The sequence below is a fragment of the Protopterus annectens genome, chromosome 8.part0 (assembly GCF_019279795.1).
Source record: "Protopterus annectens isolate FY-2018-M chromosome 8.part0, PAN1.0, whole genome shotgun sequence".
Lineage (NCBI taxonomy): Eukaryota > Metazoa > Chordata > Ceratodontiformes > Protopteridae > Protopterus > Protopterus annectens.
Genome location: NC_056741.1, coordinates 83,447,995 through 83,469,069, shown reverse-complemented (window position 1 = coordinate 83,469,069; position 21,075 = coordinate 83,447,995).

Here is a 21,075-nt window from a genome sequence, read left to right as displayed (position 1 = left end):
TTTATTAGGATACTGTGCTATTTACCTTTGTTTGGTAGCATTACACGATGTATAGAGCTGTTTAATGAATACAGAGTAATGTGCTATAGTGCTACCATGTGTACATCATGCCACGATACACACATGATATCAACGTGGAAATTAGCCATTCATGAATCCATCTTTTGTGTTGTAAAATGGGCTCAAACTAAATCCTAAAAAGTGTAGTATCATAACTTTTGCTAGGCCAGCCCTCTACTTATTATACAAGTAGAAACCAAAAATGTAATCAGTAACACAGATTCTTAGGATAATAGCTCTAATTCTCTCTTTTGACTATCACATGAAAATGGGTGCCAGGAAATTCTTATATTCAGCCCAGCTAGTTCTGAAAGCAATATTTTCAAGGTCTAAAGAGGTAATCATACTTTTATACTGGGCACTGATATGGCAAATTACAGAGTACAGTGTGGACTTTGGCATGTGTCTTACTAAATTTATCAACCATTTAAAGACCCCAAAGGTTCCTAACCAGAAAGATCACAGGTCTAAAGTCCCTGAACTATCAAGAAAGATTGGAAGCTTTACCTCTTTATTCAGTTTCTAACAGACTTTTTGGGGGAGCTCTCAGTCTTGCTTATTGTGCCATTACAGATCTGATCTCATTGTCTTGGACCAATTGTTTTGGTACAAGTCCAAGGTCCACCAGTACTAGAACTAGGAAATTAAACCTCCTCAACATATAAATAAAAATGATATAGGGCAATGTTTCTAACCCTGTGTTTCCTAAACCTTTGGAATAACCTTCCAACTCTATATATAATGCATGTATATACTGCCTTCTTTCATTCCCTCTGTATATAATGTCATATATCTATTGTGTTTTCCCTGGCTGAGACTGAAATGGGTCCAAAAAGATCAGTGCTCTACCACAGTTAACAAATTAAAAAAAAATAAGTTTTACAAAGTGATATACTGATGAGCATCATAAGCTACTGATAGGATAAATCTTGCACTACTGCCATATGTTATTATTTTTTTATTTTACATTTGTTAATCGGGGGTGTCTGAGCCAAAAAGGCCCTTTTTCAGCAGAGGCCAAGGGAGAAAAGCTCCACACAGAAAAATTAGAGATACATTTACATAGTTAGACATGATTAGTCTTCTCTTTTGGCTGTTCCCGTTAGGGGTCACCACAGTGGATCATCTGTTTCCATTTCTTCCTGTCCTCTGCATATTCCTCTGTCACACCAGCCGCCTGCATGTCCTCTCTCACTACGTCCATAAACCTTATCTTAGGCCTTCCTCTTTTCCTCTTACCTGGTAGCTCCATCCTTAGCCTCCTTTTCCCAATATACCCTTCATCCCCCCTCAGCACATGTCCAAACCAAAGCAATCTTGCCTCTCTGATTTTGTCTTCAAACTGTCCAACCTGAGCTGACCCTCTAATATACTGATTCCTAATCCTGTCCATCCTTGTCACACCCAGTGCAAATCTTAACATCTTTAACTCTGCCACTTCCAGCTCTGATTCCTCCTTTTTTGTCAGTGCCACCGTCTCCAACCCATACAACATAGCTGATCTCATTACCCTCTTGTAGACCTTCCCTTTCACTCTTACTGGTACCCATCTGTCACAAATCACTCCTGAAACTCTTCTCCACCCATTCCACCATGCCTGTACTCTCTTCTTCACCTCTCTTCCATACTCACCATTACTCTGAACTGTTGATCCCAAGTACTTAAACTCATCCACCTTCACCAGCTCTACTGCCTGCATCCTCACCATTCCTCTATCCTCCCTCTCATTCACACACACATATCCTGTCTTACTCCTGCTGACCTTCATTCCTATCCTCTCTAGAGCATATCTCCACCTCTCCAGGGTTTCCTCAACCTAGTCCCTACTCTCACTACAGATCACAATGTCATCTGCAAACATCATAGTCCATGGGGCCTCCTGTCTGATCTTGTCTGTCAACCTGTCCATCACCATTGCAAATAAGTAAGGGCTCAGAGCTGATCCTTGATGTAATCACACCTCCACCTTAAATGGATCTGTCACTCCCACTGCAGACCTCACCACTGCCACACTACCCTTGTACATATCCTGTACCACTCTTACATACTTATCTGCCACTCCCGACTTCCTTATATACTACCACAACTCCTCTGTAGGCACCCTATCATATGCTTTCTCCAAGTCCACAAAGACACAATGCAACTCCTTCTGACCTTCCCTATATTTCTCCATCAACAGTCTCAGAGCAAACATCGCATCTGTAGTGCTCTTTCCCGGCATGAAATCATACTGCTGATAGCTAATGATCACCTCCCTTCTTAATCTAGCTTCCACTACTCTTTCCCATAACTTCAAGCTGTGACTGATCTGTTTTATCCTTCTGTAGTTACTACAACTCTGCACATCACCCTTATTCTTAAAAATAGGTACCAAAACACTTTTTCTCCACTCCTCAGGCATCCTCTGACTTTCCAAGATTTCAGTAAACAATCTGGTTAAGAACTCCACTGCCATTTCTCCTAAGCACCTCAATGCTTCCACTGGTATGTCATCTGGACCAACAGCCTTTCCCTTCTTCATCCTCTTTATAGCTGTCTGTACTTCCTCCTTGCTAATCTGTTTCACTTCCTGATTCACTATCCCCACATCATCCAACCTTCTTTCTCTCTCATTCTCTTCATTCATCAGCCTTTCAAAGTACTCTTTCCATCTGCTCAACACACTCTCCTCGCATGTGAGTACGTTTCCCTCACTATCCTTTATCACCCTTACCTGCTGCACATCTTTCCCAGCTCGGTCCCTCTGTCTAGCCAATTGGTACAGGTCTTTTTCTCCCTCTTTAGTGTCCAACCTTTCATACAACTCTCCATATGCCTTATCCTTAGCCTTCACCATCTCTCTCTTTGCCATGCTCCTCATCTCCTTATACTCTTGTCTACTTTCGTCATCTCTTTGACAATCCCACTTCTTCCTCACCAGCCTCTTCCTCTGTATACTCTCCTGTACTTCCTCATTCCACCACCTGGTCTCCTTGTCCTCCTTCCTCTGTCCAGATGTCACACCAAGCAACTTTCTAGCAGTCTCCCTTACTATCGCTGCTGTAGTTACCCAGCTATTCGGTAACTCTTCACTGCCCCCCAGTGCCTGTTTTAACTCATCCCTGAACTCCACCTCACAATCACCCTTTTTCAACTTCCAACATTTGATCCTTGGCACTGCCCTCACACTTCTCCTCCTCTTCTTGATCACTAACATCATCCTACAGACCACCATCCTATGCTGCCTAACTACACTTTCTTCTGTCACCACTTTACAGTCTCCAATCTCCTTCAGACTGGCCCTCTTGCATAGGATATAATCCACCTGTGTGCATCTTCCTCCACTCTTGTACATCACCCTGTGCTCCTCCCTCTTCTTAAAATACATATTTACCACAACCATGTCCATCCTTTTCGCAAAATCCACTACCATCTGACCTTCTGCATTCCTCTCCTTAACACCATAACTACCCATCACTTCCTCATCCCCTCTGTTCCCTTCACCAACATGCCCATTGAAATCTGCTCCAATCACCAGTCTCTCACCCTTGGGTACACTCACCACCACTTCATCCAACTCACTCCAAAATTTTTCTTTCTCATCCATCGCACACCCAACTTGTGGAGCATATGGACTAACAACATTTATCATTACACCATCAATTTCAAGCTTCATGAACATCACTCTATCCGACACTCTTTTCACCTCCAAAACACTCTTGGCATACTGTTCCTTCAGGATAACCCCTATCCCATTTCCAATACACCTGGCCTTACTTCCCTTCCACCTGGTCTCTTGCACACACAATATATCAACCTTCCTTCTGTCCATCATATCAGCCAGCTCTCACCCTATACCAGTCATGCTGCAAACGTTCAAAGTTCCTACCCTCACTACTTCACTTCTAACCTTTTTCCTCTCTTCCGGCCTTCTGGCATGCCTTCCCCCTCTTCTTCTCCTTCTCCTCCTTTGGCCAACAGTAGTCCAATTTCCGCCAGCACCCTGTTGGCTAACAGTACTGGTGGCAGTCATTGTTAACCCAGGCCTCGACTGATCTGGTATGGAAATCTGTATTGTTGTCCGCATATGTTATTTGGTAGAGGTTTTACACCGGATGCCCTTCCTGATGTAACCCTCCTCATGTATCTGGGCTTGGGACTGGCACAAAGAAATGCAATGGCTTGTACATGATCAGTATACACACAAATTACAATAGACATGTTTTTACAGTGGTATGCAGCACAATAACAGTTGCAGTGGAGAGAACAAATAAGAAACTATGAATTTAAAAATAAAGGTAATTAATAGATTTGTGGTGTACAGCTGAAATTTGGAACATAGGTAGAATACATACATAGTACACAGGTACAGTACATACATTGTACATTAGCCAGTGTTTGTGAGTAAGAGTGAAAACTATTATCAAATACCTAGGTTTAGTATGTGTACCTTATACACTTTCACTAGCCTGGGGAGCAATCATGGCACTGCCAGCTTTGCTTGAGATGTTGCCTAATGAGGTTTTTAAAGGAGGCTTTGGATGATGTGTTTTGTATGCTAGTGGGGAGAGAGTTCCATTTTTTAGCCACTGAACAACTATATAGTTATCAAGGCATTCTTTAAAGTATTCAATTGTATTTATTACTGCTTGGTAGTAACTTGATTAAAGTGTAGCTATCATTCTAAGTCTTTTGGATTAAGCACTTGGGCTTCAGACCAGTTGTTTTACATTGGGAAGGTTTGTGGCCTGCACTGTGGTGGCAGGACAGGTAGCTTACATCCTTCTAAGTTGGGAACTGCTGATTGAGGGCTCAGTGTCTGTTATTCTGAAAGTGTATTAGTTCTGGTTTAAGCACTTGGGCTTCAGGTCAGTTATTTTACATTAAGAAAGTTTGTGGTCTGCACTCTTGTGGGAGGAGAGGCTGGACTCTGCCCTTCTGAGCTGGGAATTTCTGGTTAAAGGCTTATAGTGCCTGCATATTTGAACTGTTTCTTACTGAAATTAGTACACCTTGTTTGCTGTAGCATAGACTAGATCCAGGCCTGCTGAATCTAGCTTTGTTTGTATGCTTGTTTGCTTGTTACTTCCCTGAAATGCTAATTCCACCTAATACGCGGCTTCTCAGCGCTTCTGTGGATCCCTAGTGATATCTGCATTGCTTACTGTACTTATTTCCTTGTTTCACTTGAAAGAAAGTTACTGTTTGTCATTTTTGTATTTAAGTTACCTGTAACACATTGCATTTAAGCTACCTGGCACTTGCTCACTAAAGCAATTATATAAGTCAGCACTAAAAAATTAAAAGCACTGCACCCTCACAAACTCCCCTTGAGTACCTTGTTCCCCATTGGCCCTTTTTTTAAATTATAAAGGAATTCCCAGTACTATTCTAGCATGTCCAAAGGTCAGTTGTCAATCTCCTCTCTGGTCCAGCTGGTGAATCTGGGAATCTTTAGGCAATGTTATAACTGCCTCATGTACACAGACAACCCTCTCCTCCTCCCAACAAATTCCAACACATGTGAGAGATGCAACCATATAGCCAAACTGGAGGCTAAGCTCTCTCAAGTCAGTACTGGCATAACCAGTCAGGAGGAGAAGGAAACCAAACTCACTACAATTCCAGTCTCACATAGACCTACCACGACAGCAAACCAAACACATAAACACACAAAAACATACTTGGAGGCTCTAAATAAAAATCTGCCTAAGCAACAGTGACCTCCAAAGCAGACACCCAAGGAACCGCTACCCCAAAACAAAACACGTGCAACACATATCTCACAAAGCCAGTGTGCCGAACAGTCACAGCCCTTGAGGCTAAACAACACACCTGATAGACTTGTAATAGGTGACTCTATCGTCAGGCACACTGACTTCCCGCTCACCAGGCTGAACAAGGAGAAGGTCACGGTGAGCTGCCTGTCAGGCGCTAGGATCCGCCACATAATACAAGCACTCAGGTCACTCCAAGGCAAGTACAAATATGACTCAGTCATTGTCCATGCTGGTGTGAATGACCTGAGACATATCTCACTGGACTACATGAAAAGAGACATAGAGGAGATCTCTGAGCATGTAGCCCAGGCCGGTATGACCCTGACCTTGAGTAGCATCTTACCCTCACCAAGAATGATGCCACAATATGAAGACAAGATGATCAATTTCAACAATTGGCTTAAGTATTGGTGTCATTCAAAGGGGATCCAATGCCTGTCAGCCTGGGATGACATGCTCGACAAGCCATGATGCTTCGCTAGGGACAGCTTGCACCTGTCACCCCTGGGCTTTCGGATATTGGCAAAGGCTCTTGCTACCCCCATAGTGCCTTTTTTAGGCAAGGCTCAAAAGACAAACCCACCTCCATAGGTATCACAAGGGATAAGAAACTAAGAGTAATGCTACTGAACGCCAGAAGTCTAAACCTCAAGATGCATGCACTCAAAACTCTCCTTAGCATGGAGAACATCGATATCTGTGCAGTAACAGAAACCTGGTTCAAGGCTCCCAAGATCACCCCAGCACTACCAAGTTATACCTCATACCATGCTTTTCGGCCCCAAAACTTGGACCGAACCACAAAAGGAGGGGGAGTATCAATATTCGTCAAAGATACCCACACCTCCAGGTTGGTGGCACAGCACGAAGCATCAGAGACTATCATGTGCAACTAACAGTGGGTAAAACTGCCTTCCAGTTTACAGCCTGCTACAGACCACCCTTTCAAACCCAGGAACCCCACTCGGCCTTCCTGAGAACAATGGAAAATATGAAGGTCTCTCCAAACACCATTATATTGAGCGACTTCAACTACCCAAACATAGACTGGGAGCATTACTCTAGCCCCAACACCCTAGCTCAAAGGTTCCTAGAATTTATAAACTCAAATGCTATGGAACAACTTGTTACCACTCCCACAAGAGGGGAAAACATACTGGACCTGATCATCACCAACATGGGGACTCCAGACCAGAAGTGTATCCCTCACTGGTAAGATCAGACCATAAACTAATCTCACTGGATATTCACATCCCGACCCCACCCCCTGCCCAGAAAACCACAGTGAAAAACTTCTCTAAAGCAAATTTCACACTCCTCAAAACTGAGGTGGAATCCTTCAAAGCCCCCGGGCCTGTGGAAAATATGGCCCAGACCACAGAATCCTTTATAAACGCATTCTATGAACACCTTCAGGAATGCATGGATCATGCAATCCCAAATAAAACCAAGACCCAATCCTCCAAAGGCAGACGTCCTGTCTGGTGGACGCCAACCATAAACAAACTATACAATAGAAGGAGGAAGCTACTACATGATAGAGCAAAATCCCAAAAAGGGAAGGCATCTCTGATAAGTATTAGCAAAAAACTATGGGCACTCATAAAACCGTCTAAGGCCAGCTTCGAGAGAAAAATTGCACAGGACACTAAGGATAATCACAAGGCTTTCTTTAGTTATGTTAGGAACTTGGGTGGGAATTCCCAGATATGCTCAGAATTAGTCCAAAATGACAAAAAATACACCGAACCCACAGACATTGCCAACATCCTAGCTGACAGGTTCAGTGCAACCCCCCCCCCCCCACCAAAAGGGCAAATATCTATCCTAGCAGATTGCTGCCTCCCTGACATCTCAGATGCTAAGGTAAGAGCCGCCCTCTCCAAAGCAAAAAACACAGCATCAATGGGACCAGACGGTGTCCCAGGCTGCATCCTGCATGAACTCCAAAGAGAGCTAAACCCAAACATAAAACTACTGTTCAATCTCAGCCTTACTACAGGATATGTACCCAAAGAGTGGCGTACAGCAACAGTGGTCCCTCTCCACAAAGGTGGTGCCTCAACGGATCCTGGAAACTATCGCCCCATAAGCCTGACTAGCTTGGTCTGCAAAGCTATGGAAAGGATCATCATGAACCTCATAAATAAAGATATTGGGGACCTACAGACACTGAATCCTACCCAGTTCGGCTTTGTTAAGGGCAGATCCCACCTCTTAAACCTGTTTGATTTCTTTGAAACAGTCACCAAGGCCATTGACGAGGGGAAGGTGGTCCACACAGCCTACCTGGACCTCGCAAAAGCCTTCGATACAATACCCCACTCAGGCATTATAGATAAGCTCACCAGCTTAAATATAAATCCTTATGTCACTAGATGGGTTGCAACCTGGCTCAAGGACAGAACCCACATGGTTAGAATTGCTGGAGCCATGTCAGACTCCAAACCAGTTACAAGTGGTGTCCCACAAGGCTCAGTCCTGGGACCTGTCTTGTTCGGTATATATTTCTTGGAGGTACAGGCCAACAAGAAAGGACTGTGGCTGACCAAGTTCGCAGATGACTCCAAGCTGGGCACCATAATCGACTCTCCAGCTGACACAAGCATCCTCCAAAAGGGCCTCATAGAAACAGACAACTGGTGCCAGAGCCATGGCCTCAAGCTAAACACCAAAAAGTGTATAGTCATCCCCTTTGGCAAAAACAAAGTGCCCACAAATTACCACATAGGTGGTAATCCATTAAGTACGGAAGAAGTAATTAGGGACCTGGGGACCCAAGTTGATAGCAATCTCTCATTTGACAACCACGTGGCCAAAGTGGTTAGAAAATCATTTTATATAGCCCACCTAATCATGAAGGGATTCACATCTAGATCAGGGGAGGTCATCGTGCCTCTTTACTCATCCCTCATCAGGCCCATAATTGAGTACAATGCCCCTTTTGGGATGTACCTTACCAGACACCTGCAGCAACTGGAAAGACCCCAAAAGTACATCACCAAGAGGATCAAAAAGGGCATAGCAAAATTATTTTAAAATGAGTGGCAAAAGCCAAACACACTCTGGCTAGGCTTATAAATGCCCTAGGGCAGATAGCCTAGTATGAACCTATGAACCTATATAGTGTGTTTCCAAAGCTATTGTAGCTTTTGATGACTTCTAGTAGTAGTCTGCTTGATGCTAAGATGCCTTTTGGCTGAGTGATGTTGTACTAGGTTTTTGAACACAGGACATTTATTGGGGAGATAATAGAATGACAGAGGTAGAGCTGATTGCAGGTTAAGAGGTTGGGCAGTTCAAGCCAGTGGAGCTGTCTCAAAGCAGTACAGTGATGAGTTCTATATGAGCAATTTGCAGCAAAACAGGAAATTCTGTTATAGCAGGCTTCCATTTTGCTTAGTTCAGTTTTGTTGAGATTAGTCAGAATGGGAGATGCCTAGAGTAGTGTGGTTAGAAGTTGGGAGCGAGCAATGGCTGATCTTGTGTTGTTGGTAAGAAATGGTCTGGTACGGTAGAGTGATCCCAATTTGGCATGTTCCTTTTTAATAGTTAAGTTGAGATGACTGTCAAATTTTAGGTGGGAGTCTATGGTTATTTCCAATAGCTTAGCCTATGTCACTGGAGCGATTGGAGTATCATTTGTGGAGTAGATAGTGAATTGACTGTTATCAGTGTTTTTGTTAGAACTGGTTATAAACATAAGCTGAGCTTTTTTTGGATTGAGGATAGGTTGGGCTTTGGTAAGGTAGTTTTCAACGTCAGAGAATGCTAGATGAGTTGTTTGCAGGAGGGTGGGAATATTTTGTGCAGCACAGATTAAGGTAGTATCATCTGCTTACTGAATGATAGATGCATGCTATGTGGAGGTAAGGAGGTCATTTGTGAAGATTTTGAATAGTAGTGGTCCTAAGATAGAGCCCTGTGGGACTCCTATAGTTATGGGCAGCTATGGAGAGAGATAATTTTCCCATTTCACAGCTTGATACCTGTCAGTTAAGTAGCTTTGAAACCAGGTAAGAGTGGAATTTGATAGGTGATATTGGTTTAGTTTGTTTAGCTGGATTTGGTGTGAGACTGTGCCAAATGCTTTGGACATATCGAAAAAAAGAGTTGACACCTGCAGGCCTTCATTTTAGAGACTGTTTACTGTGTCCGTGAAGCAGAGGAGGGCTGTACTGGTACTATGGGCAGGTCTGAAACCATGTTGAGTAGGTGATAGGATGTTGCTGTCTGGGAGATATTTTAGCACCTGGGTATGGATGCATTTTTCTAGGATTTTGGCCAGGGGGGGGAGAGTATAACAATGGGTCTGTATTTATTAAGTTCAACGGAGGTCCCACCTTTATGTATGGGTGTAACATAGGATATTTTCCAGAGTTTGGGCACATAGTTTTCAACAATTGATCTGTTTATGAGAGTGGAGACTGGGATAGCAATAACATCTGCTGTGAGTTTCAAGAAATAGCTGGGGAGTAGGTCGGCTGCTGTTGAGGTTTTTTGTTTGGAGAGCATACTTTTGATTGAAGTGGTGGAAACTGTTTTGAGGGTAAAGCTTATATTAGTGTTATTTGTGTTGGGGGGGGGGTAGTAAGGTTGGAACTGTCCTGTGGTTCTAAGGATAAAACTGAGTTCACAAAGTGGGAGCTGAATTGTGTTTCGATGGGAACTTTAGTGTCGGGGTGGTAGGTTTGGGGGTAGCCTTTTGGGTGGGTTTTAGTAGCTGGTTTACATTTTTCCAAACTTTTTGGGGGTTGTGTTGCTATATAGTTTGCAATGTCATGTAGTAGGATTTTTTGTATAGCCTAATGCATTTTTTAGCATGGTTGTGCAGTTCTTGGTACTTAGACTTTGTGTTTCTTTTTTTTTTTTTATATAGCAAAGCCAGGCAGTGTCTCTGGACTTGAGGATTGGTTTGGATTCTTTACGGAGCCAGGGGATTGTAGAGGTTCTAACCTTGATTTTGCAGAATGGAGCAACAATATCTAGGTGTTGGAGAAATGTTTTGTTGAAATATGCTACAGCCTGGTCAAGTGGAGGGTTTTTAGGGGGGGGGGTCTAGTCACAGTTACAGATTAAAGTACTGAGGACCTCAGGAGAGAAATTTTTTGTGTTTCTAGTGGATTCATACTTAGTGGTTTTGCATATGCTTGCTCTACTACATATAAGGTATATTATGTTGTGGTCACTTAAGATGTCTGGGAGACTGCCTGTGTGGGGGTACAATGTGGAGTTGTTAATTAGGACCCAGTCAAGGATGGATTCCCTTTTAGATTTTTTATCACATCTAGAAAGAATTTGGACTAGATGCTGGTAGCCATGGAGATTTATTAGACTGCTTGATGGTTCTGATATACAGGTGAACCAATCTAGGTTCAAATCCCCCAGAATAAGGGTTTCTTGTGAGTATGTGGAAGAACACCAGGATAAGAAGTCTTCAAGGCTAGAATGGAATATAGATCACAATTGTGGTGATGACCTTTTCAGGGTGAAGTTGAAGTGGTCTATATTATAACATCGAAGTTGTAAAACTTTGAATGTTATAATATCAAAACCACCACATCGAAGGATGAAAATAGCGAAGCCCCAGAACATTGAATTCTTACCTAGAGCAAGATTTTGGTAGGCCATTCCGTGGCTTCGCTGTTTCCTCCACTGTGGTGCAATAGTTACAGACCTTAAGGTTAGGGTGCAGGTTAAGGTAAGTGGATAGGTAGGAATATATGCAAGGTGTAGTGTAGGGTTGGGTTTTGTTAGCTGTATGTGTGTGTGTGTATTAATTAGTTTGTGTATAGTTTCGTAGGGTAAGTGTGCGATAGTTACGGACCTTAAGGTTAGGGTGCGGGTTAAGGTAAGTGGGTAGATAGTAATGTATGTACAGTTTAGTGTAGGGTTAAAAGTAGGGTTTTGTTAAATGTATGTGTTTGGTTTATTTATTTTGGTGTGCTTGTGTTGTGTGTATGTTTCTCAGAACAGCAATTTTTTCCCTGGGAAAAAAATTGCTATTCTGAGTGTTCGATGTTATTATATTTTGAAATTCCATGATATTTGATATTTTGGAATTTTGAATATATGATATAGACCCATTTGAAGTTGTGAGATAAGTATGTCCCAATTATTGGGGGAGGGGTAGGAGTTTGGTACTTGATCTAAAGTTAAGTTGGACTTGTACAGTAAGGCAGTTCCACCCCCTTTACAAAGTGGTCTGTCTTGTCTAATGATATTGAAGCCGGTAGGGAGAACTTCTGAGTTAGCTATGCTTTTATTTAGCCAGGTTTCTGTTAAAGCAACTATGTCTGGGGAGTAGTGTGCTATTGTGGCCTGGAGTTCAGGTATTTTATTTTTTATACTTCTAATATTAATATTTAACATTAAAAGATGGCTGGTTTTACTGCTGCTGTTGCTTTGCCCATGGATGAAGATAGTGGGGGTATTATGTTCTGACAATTGTGTTAGAGCACTTTGTGTTGGACAGGATGGATTTGGGCCTGGGTTGGGGTGGATGTCCCCACTTATGGTGCGCCTGGTGCTAAAATGGTGATACAGATTTTGGAGTTTGGTGATGAGTGTAAGAGAGTATTTTTTTGGCGTAGGAATGACAGCATGTGTGTTTAGTTCTGAACTGGTCTGTTACATAGTTCTTGAACAATTGTGGGCAGATATTATTACAATGTGTGGTGTCTGTATATGAGAGTGCATAATATAGTGTTGTGCTACTAAGTTTAGGGAAACTACTAGAGTGATGACTTGTGGAGTTATAAATAATTATGAGAAGGCAGGCTAGACCTAGCTGTGTGATAGTCATGGTTATAAAGTTTAAGCTGGTTCTAAGTGATGGTGTAGATAGGAATTATAGGGTTGCACTATATATAGATGGGTAAGTAGTGTGGGGTGATGTAATAATGTCTAGCAGGAATGAGAGTAGTTGGTAGTATTTCGTGCTGGAGCAAGTGGGTGTAGTGTAATGTGATCTGACTTGAGGAGCTGTGATTGGTGGAGGTGATGTGAGGTTGAGTTGTGGGCGTGGTTGCAAGTACTATAAATGTAGAGATAGTGGAGGTGGGAGGGAATTGGGGGCAGGGCAGGGGAGCAGAGAGAGCCTGAGCATTAGCAAGGGTGAACAGAGCGGGGCAGAGGCCACAAAGACAAGAGTAATGGGCAGCAAAAGTAAGTGTCACTTTACAAATCTGAACACTTTAACAAATTCCTGAAGTCTAATGGCTTACCAGCAATCAGAATTCAATTGCTGAAGAGCACTTGTGTCCTGGTGGGAGACTAGTAATTTAAAGATGGCTCCATGCTCAGCAGGATTCTAATATAGACTTAGTATTGGGGGAGGGGGATAGCACAAGGGGTATAAACCAGGTGGAATGCAAAGAAACCAGACAAACCAGAGAGGCGATCAGAGGAAATCTATCAGTGAAGGCCTCAGAGGGGGGGTGAGTAATAATTCAAACCCTACCTGTAAAGTGAAGGAGAGAAGAAACAGCAAAGTTTATTAAGGTTGTGGGGTGTGTCTTCACATTGACTTACTTATTAGTAGCCAGTTTGTGCACAGATTAGAGTAGGGAGGTACATTAGCAATGAAGGGGAATGTATAGAGATACAAATAAATAGGTGGGGCTTAATTGATAAACAAGTGGGGCTCAAATTATATAAATTAAGGCAGAAAGCACTGTGAGGGCTGCTTAATGGTTAATTTAATCACAGACATCTGAATTCAATGTATACTGTCTATTGGACAGTTAGGATTACTGCACTAGCTGGGGGGGCACAAGGCTACAACAGTCAGTTTTATTAACACACTGAGAACTACTAAGAAACACTGCTAATGTTATAGCTTCACTCTCATAACAGATGCAAGTAGAATGACTGGGTGGACTGACCTGCTTTTGAGGCTCAAAATGTATATCCTTGTTTAGTTTTGCAGTACTGATTCCTTCTTATACAGTATGGGTGGAGTGGTAGCTGCAGACGGCAGATTTGCATGAGTGTTCTCCTGCTCTTGAGGCTCAAAATGTATATCCTTGTTTAGTTTTGCAGTACTGACTCCTATTTAAACTGTATGGGTGGGGTGGTAGCCACAGACTGCAGAGTTGCTTGAGTGTGCTCAACAAGCAGAATTCAATTGCTGAAGAGCACTTGTGTCCTGGTCAGAGACTAGTAATTTAAAGATATCCTACTACACTACTTATCAGTTCTACCTCTACTGTACTCTTTCGGCACCTACTCCCAGTAACACCTCACCCCTACTATTACTTACTGGCCAATCTGACCATTGTCAACCACCTCTCAAGGCTGTATCACTTTTATATCCACCTGTTGAAACCACAATTGTATACAATGTATTTTTTGCCTTCGTGTTTTGTTAATTTATTTGTAGAGAATCACATTGTATAAGACTTTTACTGTAACATGTAATATTATATAATTTTATTTTGGAACATTTCTCCCCGGGCCTCCGCTGAAAAGGGGTTTCAACCAGTCAGACTATCCCAGTCAACAAATGTCAAATAAATAAATAATAAATAAATAATAAATATCCAGAGTTGAATTTGTTGATGCTTGTCGAGTTGTAATTTCACAGGCTGTGATTGCTGTGACAAAAAAGGTGAGAAGAACCTTAATGGCAACTGTATTTTTAGACATGGGAAGAAGAATCTTTTCTGGCACTATTATAATACTAGTAAAAAGCCAATAACCACCAGCTCCAGGTACAAATAAATCAGGTCCCAAAAGAGTTAGCAAGTTGGAGTTTAATGTCCACTGTATTTCGAATACAATAGCAGCAAAAATGATGTCCACAGAAGTACAATATGTTTGCAAAAACACAACGTTTCGTCATCAATTTCCTCAGTAATGACTACCATAATGAAAACTTTTCCTTATATAGTATGCTTGCTCCAATTAACATTTAAACTAACCAATCATAATAAAACAAAATAAAATACCTAGTGAATAATGTATTAAATACATCATCTCACCACAACAAAATGTGAAACATATTTAAATATAAGAACAGATATTAAATACATTTCAAAAATTAAAATATGTGTGTACACATATATCAAAGTTAAAATTCTGTTATAAATTAATTAAAATGTTTAATTCTGTCACGTACCATAAATTAAACTCAAATATATGTTGTATAGTAAGTTGCACCATCTAGTGGTTAAAATAAGGAATCACAGTATTTAACCATAAAAATGACTTGAATGTTAAACAAGTTGAAAATGTGTACCTATTTAAAAACTACTAGATATATAAACATAAACAATCGATTTTAATAAATTTTAATAAATATTTTAAAAATTATTTAAAAATGTATTTAATAAATCCACAAGTTCCATAAACAAAATGACCATTGCACATGTTTAAAAGTACTTTTTAAGGTGCTAGAGCTTTGCTGCCCTTAGTTTAAGCACCGGTGCAAGAGACACCATGTCATTTAACCCCAAATTTCTACCTGAATCAAGTATTAGTTGCCAATGTAACTCCCTATATTCAATAAGTGTTTCCCACATACCACCTCTGGGATTGATGGGAACTACTTCAAGCACAAAAAATTGATAACCTGTTGTTGGACATTTCATAGAATGTTTACTTAGTGCATTTTTGTCACTTTTCACTCTAACATCATAAAGGTGCTCGTAAATTCTTTGTTTGAGCTTCCTCTCACTTTTTCCAACATAAAATGAAGAACATTTCTTACAAATAGCAATATAAATAATGCCACTAGTATCACAATTTGCAAAACTGTTTAGAAATAGTGTCGTTTTCCTTGCCTGTAGGTAAACCGAGGTACCAGTCAATAAATGCATGCAATAATTACACCTACCACACTTAAACAATCCCTTCTTAGCTTTAATATTCATACTTGTTCTATTAAAGTTGTGACAATTTTCTAATATGTTCTTAATATTTCTCCCTTTGCGGTAGGTGTAAGTTACTTCCTTATCAAAAATGTATTCCAAATCAGAAATTTCTGAAAAAGCATTCCATTCTTTTATGAAAATTTCCTTTATTAATGTTGAATATTCATTGAAGGTAGTAACAAGCCCTGCACTATATTGATCAATATTTGATTTATTGTTTGCTTTTGTTTCACCTGTATCTTTTTTACCTAAGATAGGAGCAAAGGGACCTTTCCTTTTCTTGTTTACTTCTTCTAAGATGTTATTGAAGTAATCATGGGAATAACCCCTCAGAGCAAAAAGCTCTCTAAGTAAATCAACTTCATTACAAAATTCATCATCTTCAGATGTCATTCTACTTGTACGAACTAGTTGCCCTTTTACAACTCCCTTTTTCTGAAATGGGGGATGACAACTGCTGAAATGTAAATAGGAGTTGGAAAATGTTTCTTTTCTATGTATCTTTGATGTGAAATTTCCATCTTTTTTACTGATATTGACATCTAAATAATTCAGTGTGTTTAAGTCAAAATTCTGAGTGAATTTTAAAAAAATGGTGGTTTTGTTAACGTATTCTACCAACTTCTCAAAGCTGCTTTGGTTACCTTTCCAAAAGAAGCAAAGGTCATCAAGAAACCTGGCATATAGAACCCATTGGTCACTAAAAGGCGAGTAAAGCAGAAATTTTTCCTCCCAAAAAGCCATAATAATATTGGCATAAGTTGGGGCACAATGTGCCCCCATGGCTACACCTTTTTCTTGTCTGTAATATTCCCCTTGAAAATAGATAAAATTATTTTTTAATACAATTTCCATTAGGGTTAAGGTGTTTCTAAAGTCTCCATGCGTCAGTTTTTTACTAGCTATTAAGGCTTCTTCAAACCAATGTAAACCCGTATCATGTGGGATACAGCCAAATAGATCAACGACATCCATTGTGCCAAAACTCAAGTTTTCACTGTACAAAGATGGTTCCACTTTCCTTAAAAAGTCCCACGAGTCCTTGAGTATGTAATTTCTCCCCTCTAGTACATTTTTGACTTTCATATCAACAAACTTTGTCAGGGGGGCTGTTACAGAGCCACCCGCTGACACTATAGGCCTTAAGGGAGGATCTATACTATCCTTATGTACTTTGGGGATGCCAAAAATACACGGGACCTTAGGCTTCTCAACAGTCAAAAACTTGTAAGTTTCTTTGTCAATTGAACCTTCCAACAAAAGGTCATTCAATAAAACATGTATCTTTTTGTAGGCTATGTTGACTTCATTAAGAGATACTCTGGTATATTTATCTACATCATTCAATATTTCCAACATCTTACCTTCATATTGTATTGCTTGCATAACAACCACTCCCCCTCCTTTATCAGGTTTCATAACCCTCATTTCACTGTTGTTGCTAATTTCTTTCAATGTTTTGAACTCTCCTTGGGATAAATTTGAATGCATATGCTTAGTAGCTAGTTGCTTTCTGACTTCATTTTCAATTTTAATTTCAAAATTCCTCAACTGAGGGTGTAAGGGGGGATTAAAAACACTCTTACGCTTTAGTGTCTCATCATGAGAATGACTGGTTTTACCTTTGAAAAATAATTCTAGGTTCTTTTTCCTAACAAATAACTTAATGTCAATTAGTAGTCTAAACATATCTACTCTTTGTCTAGGGACAAATGTGAAACCTTTTGAAAACAAGTTAAACCAAGAAACATCAACCTGGGCATTGGAATAATTGAAAATATTGAAGCCATTGTATGACCATGTATTTGCATTATTGCTAATGCCAGCACTTAATTCCACTTCTGTTCTCTCCTCACAAATGGTCTCTCCCCCCTCCCCATGTAGTTTTTTGAGTTGTAATACACTTTTTCTTGATTCATTAATCTTTCTGATCTCCTAAGTGGGGGGAATTCTTCATTGTTAATTGCATGGTCAAAACTTCAGCCATTTCCTTCTTCCCACTCAGCCTCATAGGTATATTGTTTGTTCCAATTACCATATTTTTGCCTTGGAACATACTTGGGTTTGGGGTAATGACTCTTATTTTTGTATTCTTCTAGGTCCCTCTTGATTTTCCTTGTTTTCCTATCCTGAACCTCATTGCATTTACTTTCTATATTTTTAAACAATTCATGATATTTAGTTCTTTCTGTGTCAATGGTAAATTTTAAATCAGTAATAATAGATTTGTTAATATTCTCAATATCAGTAAGCAACTTTTCCATAAGTAATTCATTGTTTCTTATAATTGCTTTCATAATAGCAAATCCACAATTGTCAAATATTTCAATCAATTCTTCATAAAATTCCGACCCCTCTGTAACATTGTTAGGGAATTTACAGACTCTAAGACCCTTAGGAACAATTTTAACGGCTAAACAATGTCTATTTATGGAGCCATTCTCGGGTGCAGATCAGGGATCCAGAAGTGCTGAGACTGGCGAATTGCGCAAATTAATTGGTCAACTGACACAGCTTGTGGGTTTGCTCACACCCATTAGCCAATCCATGGTTACGTTAGTTTCGTCACTTCCCTTACCAGGGAATCAAGAAGAAAGGCAGTTTACTACAGGGAAGTCGGCGAGGCGTTTGGATGTGTCTAAGCAGATTATTTCTGCTTCGGACGGTGAGGACAACAGTGAGAACAGTTTGGAGGGTTTTCCTCACATTACGATAGACAATGGCAATGAAGTGGAAAATAGAGCAGTGAGACCTAAAAGCCAAAGGCGCCAATTTCGGGCGATGGAGGACAAAACGCCAATTGCAACAGGTACTCAAAACCTAGTAACTGACATGTTAAAGCTAAAATTTGACTTTAACAAAGAACACGCTGGTGTTACATCTAGTGCATCTTATTCCAAAATGCTAAGTGACTTGGAATTCTTTTTGTTCAAGCATAAGACTCTTGACATGGACAATGCATATCTTAAACATTGTTTAGCCGTTAAAATTGTTCCTAAGGGTCTTAGAGTCTGTAAATTCCCTAACAATGTTACAGAGGGGTCGGAATTTTATGAAGAATTGATTGAAATATTTGACAATTGTGGATTTGCTATTATGAAAGCAATTATAAGAAACAATGAATTACTTATGGAAAAGTTGCTTACTGATATTGAGAATATTAACAAATCTATTATTACTGATTTAAAATTTACCATTGACACAGAAAGAACTAAATATCATGAATTGTTTAAAAATATAGAAAGTAAATGCAATGAGGTTCAGGATAGGAAAACAAGGAAAATCAAGAGGGACCTAGAAGAATACAAAAATAAGAGTCATTACCCCAAACCCAAGTATGTTCCAAGGCAAAAATATGGTAATTGGAACAAACAATATACCTATGAGGCTGAGTGGGAAGAAGGGGAAATGGCTGAAGTTTTTGACCATGCAATTAACAATGAAGAATTCCCCCCACTTAGGAGATCAGAAAGATTAATGAATCAAGAAAAAGTGTATTACAACTCAAAAAACTACATGGGGAGGGGGGAGAGACCATTTGTGAGGAGAGAACAGAAGTGGAATTAAGTGCTGGCATTAGCAATAATGCAAATACATGGTCATACAATGGCTTCAATATTTTCAATTATTCCAATGCCCAGGTTGATGTTTCTTGGTTTAACTTGTTTTCAAAAGGTTTCACATTTGTCCCTAGACAAAGAGTAGATATGTTTAGACTACTAATTGACATTAAGTTATTTGTTAGGAAAAAGAACCTAGAATTATTTTTCAAAGGTAAAACCAGTCATTCTCATGATGAGACACTAAAGCGTAAGAGTGTTTTTAATCCCCCCTTACACCCTCAGTTGAGGAATTTTGAAATTAAAATTGAAAATGAAGTCAGAAAGCAACTAGCTACTAAGCATATGCATTCAAATTTATCCCAAGGAGAGTTCAAAACATTGAAAGAAATTAGCAACAACAGTGAACTGAGGGTTATGAAACCTGATAAAGGAGGGGGAGTGGTTGTTATGCAAGCAATACAATATGAAGGTAAGATGTTGGAAATATTGAATGATGTAGATAAATATACCAGAGTATCTCTTAATGAAGTCAACATAGCCTACAAAAAGATACATGTTTTATTGAACGACCTTTTGTTGGAAGGTTCAATTGACAAAGAAACTTACAAGTTTTTGACTGTTGAGAAGCCTAAGGTCCCGTGTATTTTTGGCATCCCCAAAGTACATAAGGATAGTATAGATCCTCCCTTAAGGCCTATAGTGTCAGGGGGTGGCTCTGTAACAAACCCCCTGGCAAAGTTTGCTGATATGAAAGTCAAAAATGTACTAGAGGGGAGAAATTACATACTCAAGGACTCGTGGGACTTTTTAAGGAAAGTGGAACCATCTTTGTACAGTGAAAACTTGAGTTTTGGCACAATGGATGTCGTTGATCTTTTTGGCTGTATCCCACATGATACGGGTTTACATTGGTTTGAAGAAGCCTTAATAGCTAGTAAAAAACTGATGCATGGAGACTTTAGAAACACCTTAACCCTAATGGAAATTGTATTAAAAAATAATTTTATCTATTTTCAAGGGGAATATTACAGACAAGAAAAAGGTGTAGCCATGGGGGCACATTGTGCCCCAACTTATGCCAATATTATTATGGCTTTTTGGGAGGAAAAATTTCTGCTTAACTCACCTTTTAGTGACCAATGGGTTCTATATGCCAGGTTTCTTGATGACCTTTGCTTCTTTTGGAAAGGTAACCGAAGCAGCTTTGAGAAGTTGATAGAATACGTTAACAAAACCACCAATTTTTTGAAATTCACTCGGAATTTTGACTTAAACACACTGAATTATTTAGATGTCAATATCAGTAAAAAAGATGGAAATTTCACATCAAAGATACATAGAATAGAAACATTTTCCAACTCCTATTTACATTTCAGCAGTTGTCATCCCCCATTTCAGAAAAAGGGAGTTGTAAAAGGGCAACTAGTTTGTACAAGTAGAATGACATCTGAAGATGATGAATTTTGTAATGAAGTTGATTTACTTAGAGAGCTTTTTGCTGTGAGGGGTTATTCCCATGATTACTTCAATAACATCTTAGAAGAAGTAAACAAGAAAAGGAAAGGTCCCTTCGCTCCTATTTTAGGTAAAAAAAGACACAGCTGAAACAAAAGCAAATAATAAATCAAATATTGATCAATACAGTGCAGGGCTTGTTACTACCTTCAATGAATATTCAACATTAATAAAGGAAATTTTCATAAAAGAATGGAATGCTTTTTCAGAAATTTCTGATTTGGAATACATTTTTGATAAGGAAGTAACTTACACCTACCACAAATGGAGAAATATTAAGAACATATTAGAAAATTGTCACAA